At 30.4% G+C, this 24,384-nt stretch overlaps 2 protein-coding genes and 1 long non-coding RNA gene across 4 annotated transcripts in view; 1 reads left to right on the top strand and 2 right to left on the bottom strand.

Annotated features, from left to right (window-relative positions):
• LOC105662800 (uncharacterized) overlaps positions 1-5,805 on the top strand; it is a 61,534-nt gene extending 55,729 nt beyond the window's left edge. Inside the window, exon 6 of the long non-coding RNA XR_013039093.1 lies at positions 5,073-5,805. This is a non-coding gene — a long non-coding RNA (uncharacterized LOC105662800). The remainder of the gene's footprint in view (positions 1-5,072) is intronic.
• Nca (neurocalcin homolog) overlaps positions 1-24,384 on the bottom strand; it is a 238,087-nt gene that overhangs the window by 181,074 nt on the left and 32,629 nt on the right. The gene's annotated exons all lie outside the window — the stretch shown is intronic.
• LOC100883363 (neuronal calcium sensor 2) overlaps positions 1-24,384 on the bottom strand; it is a 214,689-nt gene that overhangs the window by 157,841 nt on the left and 32,464 nt on the right. The gene's annotated exons all lie outside the window — the stretch shown is intronic.

A 24,384-nucleotide genomic window follows, 5' to 3' on the forward strand; every position in this document is an offset into this window, starting at 1 on the left:
CTATAACCTCAAAATTTGTAATTCAACAAACATAAAATTTATAAATTTTGAAACTTGGGAACATGGAAGTTTAGAAATTTGGAAATCAGAAAATGTCAAATTTGAAAATTTAGAAATTTGGAAGTTTGAAAATTTGAAGATTTATGAATTTGGCAATTCAGAAATTTAGAAATTCAAAAATTTACAAATTTGAAAATCTGTAAATTTAGAAATTTGGAAGTTTGAAAATTTGAAGATTTATGAATTTGGCAATTCAGAAATTTCGAATTTTGAAAATCTGTAAATTTAGAAATTTGGAAATTTAAGATTTTGATAATCTGTAAATTTAGGAATTTGAAATTTTGAAAATCTGTAAATCTAAAAATTTGAAATTTTGAAAATCTGCAAATTTAGAAATTTGAAATATTGAAAATCTGTAAATTTAAAAATTTGTAAACTTGAAATTTAGAAATTTGAAAATTTCGAATTTTGAAAATCCGTAAATTTAGAAATTTGGAAATTTAAAATTTTGATAATCTGTAAATTTAGAAATTTGGGAACTTGAAATTTTGATAATTTGGAAATTTGGAAATTTGAAAATTTAAAGGTTTAAGAATTTAGAAATGTGGAAGCACAGAATTATGAAAATTTACTCATTTGATCAGAAAGCTAAGAATCCAAAATTTTTAGGCATCAGAAGTTCAAAAATTTAAAAACTGAGCATCCTTAAAAAACTCTAGTCGGCCTGTAACTCTCAATCACACATTTTCGCATCAACATAAATCATATACATTTCAGATACTACATATACATTATTCCATTACGTTTCTCTGCAGCGCTCATTCAGTTCGATCCTCACCCTCCTCCTCGTTCTAATCAACCATAAAACCATATTTCACATTTCCTCTCCGCCCCCACCTTCACCTTTGAGTCCAAGAATCAACTTGCCCGTAAATAAACGAATAAAAGTCTATCTGGCGACGTTTCATAGAATCAAATAGATAAAATCGAGCGAGAACTGTAACAGCCAGCGTCAAGAGTGTCGTCAGCTACATCGTATTCAATTAAAACGGTGTAAAAGGAGAATCGAGTGTATTCGACACTGCCAAATTAGGGGGAGGATTGTAGGGGGTTTGGAACGCTTAACGAGCATCTTCGTTGCAGAGAGTAAGGGGGAAAATCGGGAGGGGCGTTGTCGAGGAAAAAAGGTGGGGGTCGAAGAGAGGGGGCGAAATAGGAGGGGGTGAAAAAGCAAAGGGGTGCCAGGCGCCGGCGTGAGGCAAACGCGACGCAATGCGGGCAGCGCGACGAGAACCAGGAACCTAGAGACCTAACCTTCGATGAGATACAAACTGCTATATCGATGTATCATTTGGCAGGACCTTAAGGGGCTAGGGTGAATAATAAGTAAAAAAAGAAATCAAGGACCGGAGCATTGGGAATTGCTCGATTGGCGTGCTGTGATTTCTTCAAGAGGATCATCGCTATTGTAGTGCAGAAGTCGTTCAAGTTACGACGTATCGTTAAATCCGTAGACATATGTGATTTCATTTACGATTCGATTTGACAGCACTGGTTTTACGTTTGCAATTGTTCTAATTCGACACCATCTTATTTCTGCCTGTCCAATCACACAGGTCATATATTTGCATCGTTTTATCGATAATATGGCAAAATGGTGTGGAAAACAACGATGACACGGAGCCAAACTTCTCATCTTTATTTCTCATTGGAACCGAAGTGAATTATAGCTTATTTTGCAGCTAAATGCGCCTGCTCGAGCGCGCTGGTATTGCTCGCATCGAAAACAATCTCTCGATGGTAGAAAAATACTTGAAATCCACGGTTGTGTTATGTTGATCCTTCCTTGACTTTATAGCTCTCGTCTTATCGAATATTAACATGATATCGTTGAGCCATGACCAGCGCGCCGCATTGAACCTTCCTCTTTCGAACGAGCTTTGTTGCACTTCAAAACTTCTTGTATTTAAGGACGCAAAGTTTGGCCACGCAACCCATATTTCGCCTAATTTTGTCGATAATATTGCCACTCTACTCTTTCGCAAAACAGCTGAGTCTATCTCCGTAAGTTATAAAACGCATCTTATGGCGCGAACTGAGTCAGGAAGGATACGGACGAATAACGCGGCCAAATGTGATTCTAAATGGATTTACTTTGTGATGTTTAGAAGGCTGGTTTGGGACATTTTCTCGCGGGACTTCAAACTGATGTAAATTATTACTATATTTATAGATTTATGTTTCTGGAATTTGATAAGTCTAAAATAGGTTATTATTTTGTTCTTAAATTTGAATATTAACAACTTTAGACTGTTATATTTTTAAATCTAAAAATTAATAAGTTTAAAATTGTTAAATTAAAATGATTTTTAATTTGGAATTTAATGTATTATCGAATTACATCTTCAAACTTAAAATTAACAAGTTTAAAATTTTAATAATTCTTATATTTTTAAATTTGAAAATTAAAGAATTGTAAAGTCCTAAATTACTAAATTTTTAAATCTGAAGGTTAACTAGTTAGTAAACACTTAAATTATTATGCTTTTAAATTAACAAATTTCTGAACTATTAAATTCTTAATTTACTATATTTTTATACTATAATATTAGCAAGTTATGGTATGACCTGTTGCATTAAAATTATTTCGATGTATTACTGTTTATTTACGTTTGGATGTTTCCTACACACTACTTTTTTCTACGTTCAGCAAACTTTGGTTAATGTCGGAACTACACAATATATTGTGTAAACGGAAGTTCAAATTCGAGAGATATTCTTATTCCGAAACTTTATTATAACTTTAATATATTTGTATCAATCATTTTATTATCTTTATTATCAGAAAACTTTATTACCAATCATTCTTCTCAACCGCATTCAGACACTTCAGCCATTTTATAATTGTAACTGTCAGATGTATCACGTGATTATCCGAATAATACCGAAGAGAATCGAAGTTATCCGACCTGTCATTACTCGTCAGTTCACCGCAAATCTCACTACAATAAACCCACGATGTAAAGAATACGTTTGAAATTAGGAATAAATATGATTCGAATTTCGTCGTGTTTAATCTCATTTTAATCAGGAAAATATCATAAACATTACAATAAAAGTTTCGTAACTAAAAAGTCAACAATAAACAAGTTTTATTCTTGCATTACCATCACCTTCCGATATGTACTGTTTGTTTACGTTCGGTCACTCAAACGTTTTCTTCGGTCCCTACTTTTCTACGTTCGGCAAACTTCGGTCAGTGTCGGATGGCGAAAGTTTAGATCCGGAAGATTCGCTTCTATCAAAACTTACGGATGTTTCATAATCACTTATTTTTAAATTAAAACTAAAGTAGAAAAATAAATGAATGAGGTATGATATACAATTATTCTTTATCTTGACAAAACTTAACATTTTGCTAAAAGCTTCTTAGTACTCTCTGTAATTTAAAGTAAGAAATGTAAGATCTGTCAGTTACGTCTTCCGTAAATCTACTGTGAACTGTGGTGTGTCTGACTATAAACATCAGTTTTCACTGCGGCGATCAACGTATTGCGTTATTACGTCTTGCTCAGCATCCATAGTAATATTACACTAATAATGAAGTGTTACGTTAATTAAGTTGCTAGTTCCAATGGTTTCAGGTAAAACTGATTTCTAATGATTCGACAGCGTTGCTTTGACAGTGCGAAAGTTAACAAGTACGCTAACTCGTGGAGAGTTACAGAGTGTGGTTAACCTGTGGTAGATTATAGTAAGTGTGAAACCCAACTCTGAAGCTGCCATGGCCCTTTTATTGGAACAGCGAAAGCTACTTGGTAGCCAATTAAAATTAAGGAACAGTTTCCATTAGAGAAGACCACAACATCGCTGGGTCAGTGTGGCCTGGAGCACAGTTAACTGCAAGCTCGTATTCGTGGTTGCACGGTGACAAGGTTACGATACGATAGTCTAATCTAAGACGATAAGCTATGGAATAGGATTTCTATAACATAAACTCTAGTTACAAGGATAGCTTTAAGTGCATTTGGGAATTGGGAAGATGTTAAATTTCGATATTTGAAGAATTCGGGAAATTTAGAAAATTTGAGAAATAGAAGTTTGAAAATTTGGAAATTTGAGACTTTCAAATTTTCAGAGGTTGAACGGTTCAGAAATTAAAAATTAAAAAATTTGAGAATTTGGAAATTGACGTATTTATAAATTTGAGATTTTGGGAATTCGAGAATCCGTAGATTGAGAACTTAAAAAGTTTGAAATTTGAGAATATGAGACTTTGAGACTTTAAGAATTTGAGAATTTTGAAATTTTGAGAATCAGTAGATTTGAAAATTTTGAAATTTTGAGAATTTGTAGATTTGAGAATTTAGAAATTTGGGGATTTTTGGGAAATTTTGGAAATTTGGAAGTTTGAGAAATTTGAGAACTTTGAAATTTGAGAATTTTGAAATTTTGAGAATCAGTAGATTTGAGAATTTTGAAATTTTGAGAATCTGTAGATTTGAGAATTTAGAAATTTGGGGATTTTTGGGAAATTTTGGAAATTTGGAAATTTGAAAAATTTGAGAAATTTGAAATTTGGAACTTTGACAATTTGAGACCTTGAGACTTTGAGAATTTTGAAATTTTGAAATTTGAAAATGTTGAGAATTTTGAGAATTTTGAAATTTGAGATTTTAAGAATGTGAAAATTTAAAATTTGAGAGCTTTGGAAATTTAAGAATTTGAGGCTTTCAAAATTTGAGACTGAGAATTTAAAAATTTAAAAATTTTATAATTTAGGAATTTCAGAATTTGAAAATTTTTAAACTTGAGAATGAAAGTTTTGAGAGTATTTGGAAATTTGAAAACTGAAAAATTGGAAAAATATTTCGGAGTCCAGGAATTTAGACATTTCAAACTTCTGAAATTTGAAAACTTGTGAAGTTTGAGAAGCCAGTTTCAAGTGCACAGATTTAACAATTTCTGACAAATCCCTGTAACCGCGAGCAGCCATATCTCACGATCAAATTCAAATTAAGCAGAGATCGAGAAATAATATCAGAAATTGATGTTTTCCCCTTATTCCAAAGGGACGATCATGCAAAAAAGATCTGAGAAGGAAAGGACAAATGGGCTACGGGGAAACGACAACCTGACAGTCTTAGTAATCTCGCGAAATGGAAACAAAAGCCGCTTTTCTTTGGGGTGGAGCGCAATTTATTAGTTGACTGCCGAAGGGTTGGTACTTCTATACAGACACACCGAGCACTGGAACCCCTTCCAAGGGGTCGCGCTGGATTCTACGTGTCAAAATGACAAGCTACCACCGATATTTTTATAGATGCGATAAACGCGGAGATCAACTTGGAAGAGATAAGAAAATACAAGTGTCTAACCGAACTGTTACATTATTACATTTGATACATTTTTGAGCGATGCTTTGACACTTAACTAATAATGTTATATAGAAAAAATGTAATGGAGCACCTTTTTAAAAAATTTATTTAGAAACTTTTATTTTTAGCAAAATTATACATTTGTTATTTTTAGTGTCATATTGTTATTATTGGAGCAATATTATTTATAATTACTTCATATTATTTATTATTATTAGCGTTGTTGCAGACCTAGGTATTACCCTTTTGTATAGGTTATGTTTTACAGCATGTTATGAAATACAGAATTTCTTATTTTGTGTTGAAAAGGAAATGGGTAGTTAAGAAATATAATATTTACACATTTATATATTAATATTGTAGAAATATTGAATGTGAACATAACACATTAATAGAATAACAGTGCGGGAAAATCTACATGTATTGTAGAATAACATTTATAACCTATATTATATGTATACATAATATAGGTTACATTATACATTATATATTATATGTATGTAGAGTACTATCTTTCTATGTATACATGTAAAAAAGAAATAAAGTCAGTGCAGAAAAAAAAATATTAGAAATTGAAGTTAGTATATATTTCAGAAATGCATAACCATTTCAAACAGTTTAAAAATAACGTTTCAGAAAGCAGGAGTAAATTTCATTCCATGTCGCAGTTGCTACAATAATTCAAAACAGTGAACCTTTTCTTTTTAATTAGTGCAAACGAAACAACTTTTAAAACTTATTAGAATATTTTCTGCCCGTAAATTGAGAACGCGTATAAGAACTGTTGAGACAATAATACTCGCAATTAATTAGTTTGTATTTCGCGCCTTTTTGTTTTCGCGCCCTCTGCGATGTCGCGTGTTCCCATTCTCTTCCGGCTTCTTCTCTCGACGAAATGTCACGCGACGCTATGCAGTATCATCGTGCGAAGTGTGTGCATTTAACTCTTAAATTAAACTATATTTCATTACGCTTAACTGTGTCAGTGTATCATTAAATGTCTCATCAACTCTAACAAAAACTAAAGCGTAAATACTGTTCTAATTTAGCGCGTAAATAGTGCTTTAATTTACCGCGTAAAAAAGAGATTCGCGTAAGGAAAGTGCCGCGTAAATTGCAGGACGAGTGTATATGAAACCCCGTATTGACATATGAGTTAATCTCGATGGTTCCACGCCCGTCGGCCAACCACAGCTTTATTCCGCTGATCAGCAGATATTTGGGTAACGCCAGAGGGGAAAATCTCAGGAAGATTTTTATTTCTATGGCGAATGTGTCGAACAGCACGCCTCGTGTGCGGTTAACGGCGTATATATTTTGAAAGGCGATGACATTAACGAGTATGACTTCCTTTATGCTTTACTCATCGTGATATATCGGGTGCACCTTTATCGAAATATTTCATTTGAAGATAAGAAAAAGTCGTTATTAAGATGGCATTTTAAACACTTTATTAAAAGGTTAGGTAAAATTTTTGCGGAACGGTACATTGCTGACTTTTTTCTTACCATTGAATAGTTATTAAAATTAATAGTTTTTACCATTTAATAGTTTTTAGTGCCTAGAATACAAAAATGCACGTTTGAATGTTACGAATACAGCAGTTAATACGTTATTATGTGAAGTTGAATATTTTTAATTTATTTGACGTCTGAGTGTGACGTCACATTGAATTCTATCTACAATTTCATTGGACTACGTTTGTGAGAGTTAAAGTGATTCTATAATGTCGTTTATTTTTAAAAAAGAATAACGTCTGTTCCCAACTAGTGATCAAAAAAATATTTTTTATTGTGACATTTTCTACGCAATCGACCAATGGAGTGTGGGTAAAAGTCAATATGGCGGCGCAGTAACCAGTCAAATACGTCAAATGTTAAAACTGACATACACATAATTTTTTAACCACTAAATTCCCAACATCGAAACTTGCATTTTTATTTTTTGCGTAATAAAAATTATTAGATGGTAAATAAAAAGTAAATAATTTTATGTAAATAAGTATATTTTAAACAAAGTAAAATTTAGACAAAAGTTGAAAATATAAATTGACTTCGGATTGCGTTATTTTTCAAATACGGTATGTCCCAGTTTTTTTATGTAAAACTTCATGAGTATATTCCGTAAATAAAAATGATAAAAAGATGTTATATAAACATAGTCCCTTAAATGCTTTATTGGAAGATTACGATATAACAGACGATTTTCTCCTTTGATGCTACGTACGAATACTCGACTTTCATATTTTTATTAATAACTTTTAATAATGCATTCGAGAGCGTATGTTTGTATAAACATTTTTTCTCATTTTTATTTATAGAATATTCTCGTAACGGACAAAACTAGAATGCGATATTGAACAAAGCAGTCAGTGGCCATTTCTTATTTTTGTTATAACTTTTTAATAAAGTGTTTGAAACTCTATATATGTGGGATTCGGTAAAGGGGAATTAATTTTTGCGTGGTATGAGTGTGTGTGATGTACGAGTGTGAAACAAAAGAGTGTGAATGCATAGTATAAAAAAACGCGACAGCGTCGAAAGGACAGGCAGTCTTGGCCGAACCGTAGAAACGTGAACTATCAAATTTTGTATTCCTTTCAATTTATTAAATTATTTACTATAACTTTAATCCGTTTCTCATCTTCTTGCTCCCATCCTACATTTGGGGGCTCGGTCCGGGATAGAGAGCAGTGAGCGAAGAAGAAACGGAAGTAATAGTAACGGTGTAAAGTTGATAAAGTTGCGGTGTTTGTTCGGTGCGTACTTTTCCGGTAGATCGTGACGTTCAACACGGTGTAGGCGAAGTGTATGTTGGCACTCGTCATCAGTTGTAAAGTTGTGAACGAATAACGGTCAAAGGAAAAAAGGAAAACGGTGGTGACGCGACCGAAGCATCGAGATTAAACAGTTGTATTACGTAGCATAGTGAAATTCGGAAGGAAGACAATGGCCACAGAACAAGTTGTTAAGTTGAATGAAGAAAAGGTGCAGGAAAATGAAATGTGTCCAGTGCGGGAAACAGTGCCGCGGGACAAAATCGACAAAATGAAAGTAGCCGAATTAAGGGATGAATTGAAGAAGATGCAATTATCTACGCAGGGGAAAAAACAAGAATTACGAGACAGGCTGACACGGTATAGCAGGACTCATACGGAAACCGAAGAGGAGACGTCCAGCGATGAGGAAGCGGACGAGACGATGGTAGCAGTACAGGATAAACAAGACGAATCATCCGAAGAAGATACCGAAAGCGAAGCAGAGGAAGAAGAAGCTATCAGGCGAAAACCGGCAGGTATTGCGCGAAGCGGCCGACGGCAGTCCGACGGTAGGTCAGAAAATAATTATATGCGAACGAGAGACAGATTTACAATTAAAGATGTAGAGGAAAGTATGTCACATTTTTCCGGAGACGATAAATTAGAAATAAATAAATGGATCGAAGAATTCGAGGACACAAGTCAATTATTAGAATGGGACGATTTACAAAATTTAATATACGCGAAACGGCTACTTAAGGGGTCTGCGAAACAATTTATTAGCTTTCAAAGGGATATTAAATCGTGGTCCAAATTAAAAAGGCGGTTAATACGAGAATTTCAGACTAAAGTCAGTAGCGCAACAATTCATAAACAATTAATAAATCGGAAGCGACAACCCGGTGAAAGCGCACGAACGTATATGTACGCGATGCAAGGAATTGCAAGTCAGGGAAATATTGACGACGATTCATTAATAGAATATATAATAAGAGGTGTACCGGACGAAGAGTCAAACAAAGCGATTTTGTACGGCGCGAATACGTTGTATGAATTAAGAAAAGCGTTCGAAAAGTATGATAGAATGAAAGAAGCGGGTAGTCGGAAAGGGAAAATTGTTAAACAAGATACGATCCAAGACAAAAAAGTGATATTAAATAAGAAATTGCGTTGTTTCGTGTGTGGTTCTAGAGAACATGAATTAAAAGATTGTCCGAATAAAGAAAAGGGTCCGAAATGCTTCTCGTGTAACGAATTCGGTCATCGCGCGGCGGAATGCCGACAAACGCGAAAAGAAACGACGAAAATAACGAAAGTAAATTCAGTGGTTAGCTCGAGCGATAATTTAATTTCGGTAGACATTAACGGAATATCATATTCTGCATTGATAGATACGGGCAGCGAAGTAAATCTAATCAGGCGAGACGTATACGTCGAAATCGGTTCTCCGCGATTAGAAAAAACAAACAGAACGTTCGCAGGTTTCGGTAACGCTATAACCGCGCCGATAGGAAAATTGTATTTAGACATCAAAGTACACGGTCAATCATGCCGCACGGAAACTTTTGTAGTCCCAACGTGTACGACAAACTCGAAAATTATATTAGGCGGCGAATTCTTAAAGAACGTTGAAGTATGTATACAGCGCGGTAACATTACGATCAAAGTATTGCCGACAAATGAGACGCGCGACAGTAATTCTTCGAACGGTAGCGAAACCGGTGGCGAGGCGATCCGCGAGGAAACAGAAGCAGAGCAGGTTACCGAGCTAATGAAACTCACCGAAATTGTAGAAGATGAAATCGATGCGATTGAGCCGTTTAAAACTAAAATACAGGATATTATTTGTAATTACAAACCAGCAGAGCGCGTAACAACGAATGTAACAACTAAAATAACGTTAACGACTGACGAAATAGTATGCCAAAGACCGCGAAGATTGGCACCAAAAGAGAAAGAAATTTTGCGTACCCAAATCGACGAATGGTTAGAGAATGGTATTATCCGTGCGAGTAAGAGTGAGTACGCGAGTCCGGTTGTAATTGTGCCTAAGAAAAATGGAAAATATCGCGTGTGTATTGATTATAGGGAACTTAATAAGAGAGTTGTAAAAGATAGATTCCCAATGCCGTTAATAGACGATTGCATAGACGCGTTAGCCAATGCTCGTGTCTTCTCGGTGTTAGATTTGGAAAATGGATTTTTGCACGTTCCGGTTGCGGAGGAATCGCGAAAATATACTGCGTTTGTCTCTCCTCTGGGACAATATGAATTCAATAAGACACCGTTTGGGTTATGCAACAGCCCTGCTAGTTTTGTTAGATTTGTTAACGAAGTATTTGGAGATTTGATACGTAGAGGAGTTGTACTTGTATATATAGACGATTTAATTATTCCGGGTACAGACGAAATAGATGCGTTTTCTAAACTTGAGGAAACTTTGAAGGTCGCTAGTATAAACGGGTTAAAAATCAATTGGAAGAAAAGTAGTTTTCTAAAAAGACGTATTGAATTTCTCGGATATGAAATACAAAACGGTTACATTAATCCGGCAAAAGAAAAGATAAAAGCCGTGCAGCGCTTTCCGGTGCCGAAACACAAAAAAGACATACAAAGTTTCTTAGGTTTAACGGGATATTTCCGAAAATTTATAAAAGATTACGCGAAATTGGCGCGACCTTTGTCGGACATATTAAAAGACTCGTGCGTATTTAGCTTCGGCGAACTACAAAGACAGGCGTTCGATGCGTTGAAGAATACATTGTCGCGAGAGCCGGTGCTTAAGATCTTTGATCCGCTTGCGACGACGGAGCTTCATACCGACGGTAGCAAAGAAGGGTACGGGGCTATATTATTACAAAAATCAAACGGAGAGAAAAAATTCCACGCCGTTCATTATATGAGTCGGAAAACATCAGACGCCGAGAAAAAAATGCATTCCTACGAAATAGAAATATTAGCAATTATCAATGCGTTAAAGAAGTTCCGCGTTTATTTATTGGGTTTAAATTTTAAAATCGTTACGGATTGTGAAGCGTTCAAAAAAACCTTGTATAAAAAAGATTTATCCCCGAAGGTGGCGCGATGGGCATTGATATTAGAGGAATATTCGTACGAAATAGAACATCGTCCAGGAGTGCGTTTGAAACATGCTGATGCTCTCAGTCGATACCCTGTAATGGTTATCGAAGACAAATTGATAGCGGTAATTCGCAAGGCGCAGGATGCGGAAGAACGTTTAAAGGTTATTAAGAAAATAGTCGCTAATGAAACATACGAAGATTATTTCCTCAAGAATGATATTTTAATGAGAAGGGTGGGAGAACGAGATCTCATCGTCGTCCCAACGAGCATGCAAACGGAGATAATCAGAAAAGTTCATGATAACGGACACTTCGGTGTTAGGAAGATGGCTGAAGAGTTAAAAAAAGATTATTACATATCTCAATTAGAGGAAAAGCTACAGAATTTTATAAATTGCTGTATACCATGCGTGTTAGCTGAAAAGAAAGAAGGGAAGAAGGAAGGGGAATTGACGCCCATACCTAAGGGAGAAAAACCATTGACGACGTACCATATAGACCATTTAGGACCAATGACCGCAACAAATAAATTATATAAATACTTATTTGTGGTAATCGACGATTTTTCCAAGTTTGTATGGCTGTACACCACGAAGAGCACCGACGCCAAAGAAGTCATCGAGAAATTAACTATACAACAGCAAACTTTTGGGAGCCCACAACGCCTAATATCCGATCGAGGTACTGCGTTTACGGCAAAAGAATTCAAGAACTATTGTGACTCAGAAGGAATCGAACATATTCTCACAACAGTCGGCGTACCCAGAGGTAACGGACAGGTGGAGCGTATAAACCGAATTATTATACCGATATTAACAAAACTTTCGATAGAAGCCCCGGAAAAATGGTACAAACACGTCAGAAAAGTACAACAAGCGATAAACAGTACATATCAACGCAGCGTAGGCATGACTCCATTTGAAGTACTGATCGGTACGAGGATGCGGCATACACAAGATTTAGAAGTTCAGAGACTGATCCAGCAAGAAGCAATAGAATTGTATAACGAAGAACGAGACCAATTAAGACAATTAGCAAAACAAAATATCATAAAGATTCAAGAGGAAAACGTGCGAAATCACAATAAAACATGTACGAAAGCCAGAGAGTATAAAGAAGGGGATCTTGTAGTGATCAAGCGCACTCAGTTTGGACCGGGCTTGAAAATTAAAAAGAAATTTCTAGGACCGTATCGGGTATCGCGCGTAAAACGAAATAATAGATACGAAGTTATTCGAATAGGGGACGATGAAGGACCAAAAATAACTAGTACCGCCTCAGATTATATGAAACCGTATTTAGATTTATCATCGGGGACCGAAGATAGGTCAGGAACGGCCGAGTGTGGGATTCGGTAAAGGGGAATTAATTTTTGCGTGGTATGAGTGTGTGTGATGTACGAGTGTGAAACAAAAGAGTGTGAATGCATAGTATAAAAAAACGCGACAGCGTCGAAAGGACAGGCAGTCTTGGCCGAACCGTAGAAACGTGAACTATCAAATTTTGTATTCCTTTCAATTTATTAAATTATTTACTATAACTTTAATCCGTTTCTCATCTTCTTGCTCCCATCCTACATATATAACATTCTTTTCCATTTCTGCGAATAGAATATACGGATAAAGTTTGATGGTAAAAAAGTGGGACACCGTGTGTATCGTTTCTAGTGTGTGCCTCGTTTCAATAACGTAACAATGACTTGTTTGTATGGTGTACGTTGCGGATCCTACGCCCCATGAATATCAATAGTATATACTACGAAAGAGAAATGCTGTCGGCGAATGAAAGGAAACTCTGGAACTTTCGAACGGGCACAGAAACCCTAATATAATAAACAAGAAATAGAAAATTGTTATGAAAGGGTTCCGTTCGCGCGAAGTAAAATGTTATGCTGGATAACACGTAAGAGAGGACACACGTAACTCCTGTAGAGGAATGGGAAATATAAAATTTGACGATTCTCTGCTTAGTTTCTAGATTCGCTGCGCTCATTCGCGGTTATGGTTATATTCTTTTGAGCAACGTAAATCCGATTTTTGAAAGCTCTGTATTTATCAATTTTGAGGGTATACATTTTTAAATACAAAAAATACTAAATTCAGCATATGAAAAATTTTTTAATGATCTATTTCGGTTTTCAAATTTTTGAATGGTAAATTTAAGTTTTTACTTTTATATGTTTTCAAATTTTCAAACATTCAATTTTAAATTTTAAATTGCCAAATTCCTAGATTATTAATTTTTCAAATTCGCAAATTTCTATATTTTCCCATAAACCAATTTATAAATTCTTAACTGTTAAAATCTGAAATATCCACATTATCAAAACATCTCAAATTTCCAAATTTGGAAATTTCCAAATCGCTGAAGTTTTAAATTTATTACATCTTCAGTTTTCAAATTTTCAAATTTCTGCACTCCCCAATTTTTGAATCTCCAAATGATCAAATTTCTAAATGTTTAATTCCAGATCTCAAATTTCTATATTTCTATATTTCCAAATTCCCAGCAACTAATTTTTAAAATTCCAAAATTACATAAATTTAAAAATTCTTACATTTTCAAATTGCATTTTACAAATTCTCAAATTTTGTCAAATAAAAATTGTTATTCGACTTAAACATATTGCCAAAATCTGATGAATTGTGAAACACAATGTAATATAATTACTAGTAAAAAATGTAACTACTGTAATTACTAATTTGAGTAATTTATATATTAATAATTATTAATAACAATCATAATAATGTTACTACGAATTACTACCATTACTATCTTATTATCAATTATTATAATTATTATATTATTGTCAATTAGTAACATTATTACGGTACTATTATTTAATACTATTGTTATGTTATTAACTAATATCAACATCATGTTGTTAACAAATAATATCACTATGTTATGAATTAATATCATCGTCATGTTATTATCAACTGATTTGGTATTACTACTTAATAATATTGTGATTTTATCATTAATTAATATTCTTACCATTTTATGATATCTCAAATTTAAAAATATGCGTCTGAATTACGTCAGCCTAAAATTCTCAAAGATTCAAATCTTCAAGTTTGGGGATGTGGACAACAAGCAATTTGCAAATTTAAAAATTTAAGGTGTTTTGGATTTGGAAATTAGGAAAAGTAAAGATTTGGAAATTTGGAAATTTGAAAATGTAGAAATTTGACATTTATCACCAATTCCTCAAATGTTCAAATTCCAAAATTGCATAAATTTTCAAATTCTCAAATTTCCTATAACCATTTTTTCAAATTTCATTAAACAAAATTGATATTCTTAAACGCACTGCCAAAATGGTTCATCTGATAAATTCAAAAACATTTTTCCAATTCACGTAGAAATTGCACATGAAAGAACGGATTTCCAAACATCAAATTTTGATGCAATTCGATGACACAAAAGTACCATAAAACAGTTCTGACGACATATTAGTTCGAAGCTGAAAGTTCGCTGAAAATGGTACCGTACACTTTTCATAAATGTCTTTAATACAACCTGTCTTGTTATAAGAAAATCGTTTCATGAATGGCTCCGTACAATGCACAGTAAAATGGCGATTTAACGATCAACAATTTTCTACTAAGAACACCGACCATAGATTTATACGATCATTTTCAACTAACGTCAATTTTCGAATTGATATAATACAAGCGCCATTTTGCGATAGTTTTATGTCATCAAATTGTGTCGGTCTTTAAAGGTACCGAAATCGATCATTGTTTGCACTAACTGGCTACCAGCCATTTTGTATTCAAACTATTAATAAAACGCTTATGCAGTCTTTTTCGACGAGCTTTATACTTCAGATTGATATAACATAAGTGGGATTTCAAAGTACTTTTATGTCATCAAATTTTGTTACATTTTTTGATATTTCAAAATTTGTATTTAATTGCAATGTTTGCATAGGACGAATAATATTTAAAGATGAAGATTATTTGCTGTTATTATTGACTTAAATATTATAATGACATTGAAATGTGACACAGTAAAGTGTAATCCGAAAATAGGAATTTTAAATGACTTCAAGCAGTACGATATTCGAAGAATAATTCTTACATAACGAAAGTAAATTGTTGTGTAACTGTCATAAAGTCCTTCGAACCCCTTCCCTATTGTCTAACACCAATGTAACAAAACAAGCTTAAAATAAATTTAGCGAAAAATTAAATTGTACAATATTATAAATAATGATAATAACATAAGACAAATTTCAAAAAAAAAAAGAAAGTCAGAAATAGATTTTAAATTTTGTGAAAATTTAATAATTTTAAATTTCATGAAAATCAATTATTTGCTGCTTAAAACATTCTGTGAATGTTTACATAATAAAATATTACTGTAAATTATTTATTTTATATTTTATGTGATATTGTTATATTGTATTCTATTTTATGTGATATTCTGTTATATTGCATTCTATTTTATGCGATATTGCATTATACTGTATTCTAATTTATACTGTATCATATTGCACGGTATTTTATGCGATATTAAATTATATTGCATTGTGTCGTATTTCAACGAATATCATATCTTCTGTGCAATTATGGTATGCAGAATTTATCGATTATAGGTTATATAACCTCTTTTTTGAAAAGCTTGCATATCTATTGTACGTCGTAAATTGGAAACTGGATATTCATCAATAGATATTCGTTGTTTTGTTTCGACAAAGGGAAATCAATCGATCTCTATTACAAAATATTATAAAAATAGAGCGAATACACTGTGTGTTACTAGTTACAGGTCTGAAAAATTGGGATCACTTAAAATATTAAACTGGTATTCTATACATTATCGTACCACTTTATTTTATTTTCTATTATTCAATTTTATTATTATTCTATTGTTACACTGCTTTGTCGACATACTATTTTATAAGTACACAATCTAACAATTTTATTATTTATTATAAAATTTTTATTTTATAAAATGTTTATTTATTTTATTATTTATAATTATTATTTCATTGTTTTATTGTCTTATTATCTCACTATTTGACTATTTTATAATTTTATTATTTCACTGTCTTGATATTTTGCTATTTTACTATCTTACAGAAATGCCATTCTTATTTCAGTCTCATTTATAATTCAGCTTTTGAATTTTTTGGTGCTTTTCCAATTCTCTGATCTAATTCATTTCATAGATTCTCTATGGAATTTATTTCTGAGAATTGTGAAAGTTCTCTGTATAAAGCTCTTCGTTGCTTTGTACCAACAATTTTTAAATAAAAAGGGCGTGACAATATGAGGTTGGTATTTATCCTAATACAAAAAAATGTACATATAACAATCACCATATTTCTTAAAATAATAATTTTAAATCGGATGCTACAAAATCAAAACAAGCAGTTTAATAATTGCTTTCAGTTAAAGTGTTTATTGGTATAAAAAAACAGAATGCTTTCTTGAATAAAGGTAAGTGCACATAACCTCATTGCGCATGCGCATGACACACATCCTGCTTGTGTCTTTTAACAATGTATTTTTTTTCGTTACTAATAACCGTGCTATTTCTCGACACGCTTTACTTTCCTCCCTACAATAAATCACGAGTTATTTCTCATCAAAACTAGTATTTTTTTCGTTTCGCTGCACGTTAAAATTTAGTCGTTTACGCTTTGAAATACTACCTTGTAGAATTTTATTGCAAACGTTTGCATACAAAACCTATCCTGCGTTTCAAATGATTACAATGTACTGCCACCTTGTAGAAAGTGCCTCAGTACATATCAGTGAGACGTGAAAATATTTTGTTTAAAATAATCTGTTTAACTGTAATAGTTTAATAGTAAAAATAGTATTATTAATAATAGTTTAAATAATAGTTTACTATTTAATAGCAAAAGTAAAAAGTTGTATTTATAACTGCAATGGTTTCCTTCCACAAAGTACGTAATATAGCTACATTAACCTCTTGTGCAAAACTGTTAGAATGTTATGTGTTCGTAAAGCATCGTGTATTAGTACAACAAAATCGTCAACTAGTGGCGCTTCATTGGTTTGCCACTATGTTCGCATATATTCGTGCCCTCTGCATTGTTCCACTGATCAAATGGCTTTCTACCGAAATGTCACGACACGTGCTATCGGTCTGAACAAGTTTTTCTTTAATTCGCAAAATAGTTATTCGTTTTTAAATAAATATCGTTCAAGTGAAGTTCGTGCAGGTTATTATTAGAATCCTATCAACAAACGCAGGAGTACCATGTCAAAATATTAACGTTAGTAATTGTGTTTAGAACTGTAAATAAAAAAGGCGGGAAAATCGTGAATAACAGTACATTCTTGCATAACCTAGTGTTCGTAATATTTAAATACTTTATTTCTACTTTTAAGTTGAAAATAATATTTTAATATTATTATTTTACCATTATTATTTTAATATTACTTTAATATTATTTATATATTATTTTATGTATTATTTTAATATTATTCATATATTATTTTATTATTATGTTAATATTATTTTAACAACTAAGTTATTAAAAATAGTATTGCAATAAAAATACACATTGAATACTATCGACCGAATTTTTTGTTCGCGTATAATAACCATCCACAAACGTTTTCATGCCCGCGACACAACTGCGTATTCGCAATTATTTCGTCGTCGTTATTGTTTTACAGATGCTGATAGTTCTGGAAGATAGTTGCAGCGAGAATAATAGCAGGCAAAACATGATTTTCTGTAAATCATAATGCTATTTATAAGCACGGACATTATAATCAAGTGTAAAATCATTCGACTTCCTGTCAGGAGAAGTCTAACGAGGAGACCACATAACCTTCGAAACATCGATTCCGTTCAAACTTCGTACAACCATAAAATACATCAAAAATAACAATTCCGTAAAACCATAACACGCAACTCTCAAAAATAAAGGAGATATTTATGTTTAAAGTTTGTAGTGTTGAATTTATTGAATCGAAAGCTGAGTTCGGAACTAGCAGAATTCACATAAAATTTTTTATTCGTTTCTGCATTCCTTTAAAACTGTAAAAAAGTACATACATTATTACTGTAATTAATAGTAATATTCTAAAATTAATTCAAACAGAAAAGATTTAATATAACGTAATTTTATATTTGTTTAAATTTTATATGAAACAAAAATGTCTTAAATATTTAAAATTATATAGTACATATGTTAAAAATTCAGCAAAGAATTAGGTATATTTAATTTTTACTATTAATATTTATTTTAAAAAATTTAAATATAAATTTATATTTAAATATATTTTAAAATATAATTTAAATGTAAATTTAAATATCTTAAATATTTAAAAGTACATAATATACATGTTAAAAAAAAGTAAAGAATTATGTATATTTAATTTTTACTACTAATATCTATTTTTAAAAAGTTAAATATAAATCAAGCAAACTTTAAAATATAAATTACTCTTCCCATATTTGAAAATCGCGCCGTTTTATAATTTTAGAATATTTGCAATGTTTGTTTAAAAGTCTCGCCAGATTTTCCTCGAAAATAGTTATTCGTAGAAGAAAAGCTTATTCGTCGATTTCTGCCTGTCACTAAATGAGAAATCGTCTTTTCTCCTGGAACCGTAATTTCAAATGCCCCGCCCAAACAACTAGTTCTTTCGAGAATCGATCAGATTGTATCTGCAGTGACCGAGCGAGCTTGTGCCAAGTTTTGGTTTTTTGCTTCCTGCCTTTTTCAGGAAGTCGCACACATAGATATGCATTAAAGAGATTTGGGAATGCCAAACAGAAAGCTACCAAAGACATAAAATCCATTCTGAAAACGTCATTTCTCTATTCTTTCACAGATTTATATGAAAATGTTAGGAACGAATAAAACTCTTCGTTTAAGTGAAAGAGACAAATGAAATATCGGGCACGATATTGACAGCGTTTTTATGGCGATCATTTTTCTTACTTGGTTACTTTGATTCGTTGTAATGTTATCTAAGATAACTCTAAAATTTTTTTATTTTTTAACTGATATGTTGAAACTCGAATATCCGAGAGAGTTTGAATTTGAAAATTATAATATTTGAGAGATTGTGAATTTAAGACTTGTAATTGTGAACGATTAGTATTTGAATATTTGGAAGATTATGAATTTGTAAATTTGTAAGCTTGAGAATTTGAAAATTTATAATTGTAAATTTATTCAAATTGTTAAATATGAATGTTTGGGAGGATATTAATTTGAATATTTGAGTGATTATATTTTCCAAGATTTAAATAATTAAGTCTGTGAATTTAAACATTTGTAACTGTGAATATTTTAAAAAATGACTATATTGCTTTATTTGGATGACTCCAAATTTTTGAAGTTGAAAACTTGAAATATTGGTGAAATTCAAAACTTATAATTGTCAAAATTTCTATACCTTTAAAATTAAAAATTTGAAATTCTAAACGTATTTAAATTTTCTAATTTAAATATTTTAAAAAGAAGAATGCAAAGTTTATTTTAAAACAATAAATTATGATTTTGTAGTTTTTGTAAATATTATTTGTTTCTTCCTACCATTACGTCAAAAAGTTATAAAAACAAAAAAATACTTATACCAAAAAAAAAAAAAAAAAAAAAAAAAAAAAAAAAAAAAAAAAAAAAAAAAAAAGAAAAGGGGAAACGATTATTAACAGTCGGTAAGGTAGAAAACATTGTTATTATGAAATTATCTTGGACCGAGGACGTAGCGACACCTATTGAGGTCCAACCATACTCTCAGACAGTTTACTACAATCAATAAATTTCATTTATAAAATAAAAAATTATACAGATTTACAGAACACCGCCTTTATTTTTCTTTTAAAGAAGAAGAAAATAATTTTCTTAATTTTCAATATCAGGACTTTAACGCAGTAGATACAATGACCGTTTGCTAAGTTTGCGACAAATAAGTGACCGCTACAAAAGTAGCCGCCAGATATGCAGTCAATGTACGATGTACATGCTTTCATGTTAGTTTAAAGTTTAAAACATGACTTTTACAGAAGTTAGTCAGCTTCATATTTGCTGTGTATTGGAACACTAAAAATTATTTAAAAATTTTATTTATGTTAAACAAAATATGAGAATAATTTTGATTCCTTTAATAATATATTAAGAAATTAATAAAATGTATAATAGCGCCATATACATTTGAGTAGCAGTAATGTACATATTACATATTTTACACATATCAAGATACATACTAGATAAATATTATAAATAAATAAATATTTACATTTTACTTCAACTAACAATAAAAAGAATTCAACAATGTATACATGAATTAAACTAAATACAAATTTTCATTGTATCAATAAAAACATCAATGTGGCAAATTATGTTATATAAAGTAAAAAAAAAAACGATTTAAAAGTAGGTATTTGTAGACTTAGTTAAGACCGTTGAGCTAATAATAAATTGATAAACAAATAAAAACTGATAAACAAATCTACTGATAACAAAAAAAAACTTTTTATGTTCATTTATTATGTTACATAATAATAATGTCACTTGATAATTTATATTACATAATAATTATGTCACATGATAAATTATGTTGCATAACAAATGTAAGGTTTCATTTGTTAAATCTTATTATGTCAGATAATAAATGTAAGATTCCTTTCGTTATATTCTACAATGAGGAATCATACACTGATACAAAGCACAACTGATTTTGTTAAAGCATACTTTTCCTTTAATTCATGTATTGATTGTATTTTAACAATTAATATTTTTTTACAAATTTAGTCAATAATGGTGTTGAAAATTTATTTTTATATGGCAAAGTATATTATTGGTAAATAATAAAGTTAATTAGTTTTATACATATAACAAAGTTTATTATTCCTATGTAATAAAGTTTTTTATCATTATTATAATATAAAATTTTTCACAATTGTTATTGTAAAAAATTATTCTGAAAAATATTATTGTAATAATAAATTGTAAATAAATAAATAAAATTTATTATAATAATTATTATATAAGGAAGTTTATTACTATAAGTATTGAATAACAAAATTTATTTTTATTATGTAACAATCTTTAATGTTCCTCTTCTTATTATTATAAAACAAAGTTTATTATTGTTAAACAATGAAGTGTATTATTATTGTATAGTAAAATTTATAAATATATTAAAGTTAAATAAAGTTTATTTCATATTACTACCCATAACAGTACTAATATATGCGTTAATATACTCCTATATATATTTAGAGGAAAGTAAATATAATAAATATTTTTTTTAACAAAATCATTTTGTCTGGGTTAAACCGTGTGATAAAAACTGAGAGCTTATTGGTTTCACGTGATATTGATATAGCATGGAGATCAGAAAAAATAAAAGACCCCTCCGCTTATAAAAGAATTATTACTACCACATTATGATCCCTTTAATACCTCGTAAATATTAGGTCTTAATTTTTCTCGTATCTTTAAAAATAAAGTATGCAATTAAGATGATATTACGGAATAATTGTTCCTGGAAGGTGACTATAATATTTTTAACACATTTCTAGTTTTTATATTTCTAAATTTATAAATTTCTGAATTTCTGCCAGCAAATTTCCTAAATTTCAATTTCACAAACTTTTCAATTTCTACATTTCTAAATTTCTATATTTCCAATTTTTGAAACTATATTGTGCAAATAAACAATCGGCTCTTGGAAATTCGAAATTTGAGAAAGTGAGGATCTCAGAAATTTACAAATTTTTAGAACAATTGGATATATAGTAATTTGGTAGTTCTAGGAAATTTAAGATGTTTGGAAATTTGAAATCTCGAGCTTGCAGATTTTGTAATAAAGAAATTATAAAAACTGAGGATTTAAGAACTTGAAAATTTGGAAATAAAGAAAATTTGAGCTACTGAATATGTGAATATTAAGAAAATTAGAAATTTGAAAATATGGGAATTTAAGAACATGAATATAAAAAACTGGAAATATAGAAATTTAGAAATGTAGAAATTGAAAAGTTTGTAAAATTGAAATTTAGAAAATTAAGCTTGCAGAAATTTATAAATTTAGCAATTATAAAACTAGAAATTTATTTACTCCAAAATTAGTCAGTTTCCAAATGTATAAATTTTAGAATTTAAAAATTTTAAAATCCAATATCCTTCAAACTCCAAATTTGGATTCTTATTAAGCAGAGTATGTAGTAAGCTCAACATTAGGGATCAAAGAATTACATATACTATTCATAATAAGATTAAAACAAATCGTGTTATGGTAACTAAAAAATTAAACATTCATATGTTGATAAACCTAAACCAACATCACATAACAAATGTTTATAAGATTATGGCATATGTTTTAATTAACAGCTTCATTTACAAAAACTTATCATCTTTCTATAATATAAAATAACTTTGAAAAGTGAAAAGTTAAATCAATTTTTACAAACACAGAAATATTAAACTTTATATTCTAACTGCAAATTATTTACTTAATGGAAAAGTTTAATAACAAATACTTTTAATGCTTTTACGATGATAGCCCCTTACTGAAAAACTATTTACAAAAAAAAAATATCATATTTAACAATAAAAGAATTTTTATAAGAATTTATAAAATCAATTGACAATTGACTTTATCTACAGATATAAAGCAGAGATTGACATTATCTACAAATTAGCTGCAAGGATTTGAATACAGGCTCCATCTAAGAATGAGGAAAAAAGTTGAAGTCCATAAAAAAGGCAACCGCCTACAGGACTCTATATTACCGACCGTCGGTAACATTCCTATGTAAATATATTGACATTTAAAAACCGCGACTGGCGCTGTGAATAGCAATCTATCGATCCCTCTTCTGATTCTTTTGAAATACGACTTTTCTTTTTTTTTCCTTTTTTCAAGTTTTCGTACAACTGTGAAGGACAAATCTAGAACGTACTGATTTTTTTTCTTGTACATCTAAGATTAAACGAACGAATATGAAAAAAGTGGAATATTGTTCGAATTCTAATAATCTCTTAATGCAAATTTAAAATAAAACGACGAATGTATTTTTAACGAAAATGCACTTGCGTATATTAAAATAAAAAAATTGAAAAACTTATTTTGAAATAAGGTAACAATTAATTTATTAATTTTTTGATTCAGTTCAGCATTAATTATTATCGAATAATGTTTATAAATAAATTTCTTTTAATTAAGAATTAAATTGTAATTGTTAATTAAATAATGTTTTAAATGGATATTCAATTTGAATTTTTTGATTTAAATTGTTTGTGATTTATTTTTTCTCGATTAAATTCAGATATAATTTTTTAATTTAGACTGTAAGTAATTTAATTTAAATTTAAAGTTTAAATTCAGATTAAATATTTAATTTAAACTGTCTAAGGTTTAGATTAAGCTGAACGATCCGATTTAAGATTAAATAATTTTAATTGGAAGCTTTTTCAGTTAACTCCGAACTTTCAAACGTTAATTGGATCTTCATCTAGTTAAGAATAAAAGGTTACAATTTTAATTCAGTCCTGTCTTGTTTAAGATAAAAATTCACTTTTTAATTGAGTCGCCTGTAAGTATAACATTAATGGAAATCTTTAATTATAACTGACTTTAATTACTAAGTGGTGAAAAAATTAAATGATTAATTTAATTTGTAATTTTAATTTCTAATTAAAAATTACGTTAATAATTTTAGACCTTGAATAACAATTATACTTTTTTGTTATCTCATTTGTATCTTCAAATCTTAAAAATATCTTCCAAAAGTTTTATTTTAATTAATAACTGAAATTAATTAATTATTTAAATTAATAATTTCAATTAATTAAAATTTAATTCAATATTCGTTTAATAATTCTTGAATTCAAAATGAAGTGATAAATAAAAGTTTATTTTATAATTTATGCGCTTTGAACATGTATCTTGTACTTTGTATTTTGTATTTGTACTTTGTACCCTGTATTTTGCATTTGTAAGTTGCTACCTGTATTCATATTTAGACTGAGTATTTGTATCTTGTATTTTGTTTGTATATTTTAAATATTTTTCCTTATATTTGTACCTTGTATCTTATATTTGTGTTTTGTATTTGTATCTTGTACTTTGTATCTGGTACATTGTATCTGGTACATTGTATCTGGTACATTGTATCTTGAACATTGTATCTTGTACTTTGTATCTTGTACTTT

The sequence above is a fragment of the Megachile rotundata genome, chromosome 8, assembly GCF_050947335.1.
Source record: "Megachile rotundata isolate GNS110a chromosome 8, iyMegRotu1, whole genome shotgun sequence".
NCBI classification, from domain to species: Eukaryota; Metazoa; Arthropoda; class Insecta; order Hymenoptera; family Megachilidae; genus Megachile; species Megachile rotundata.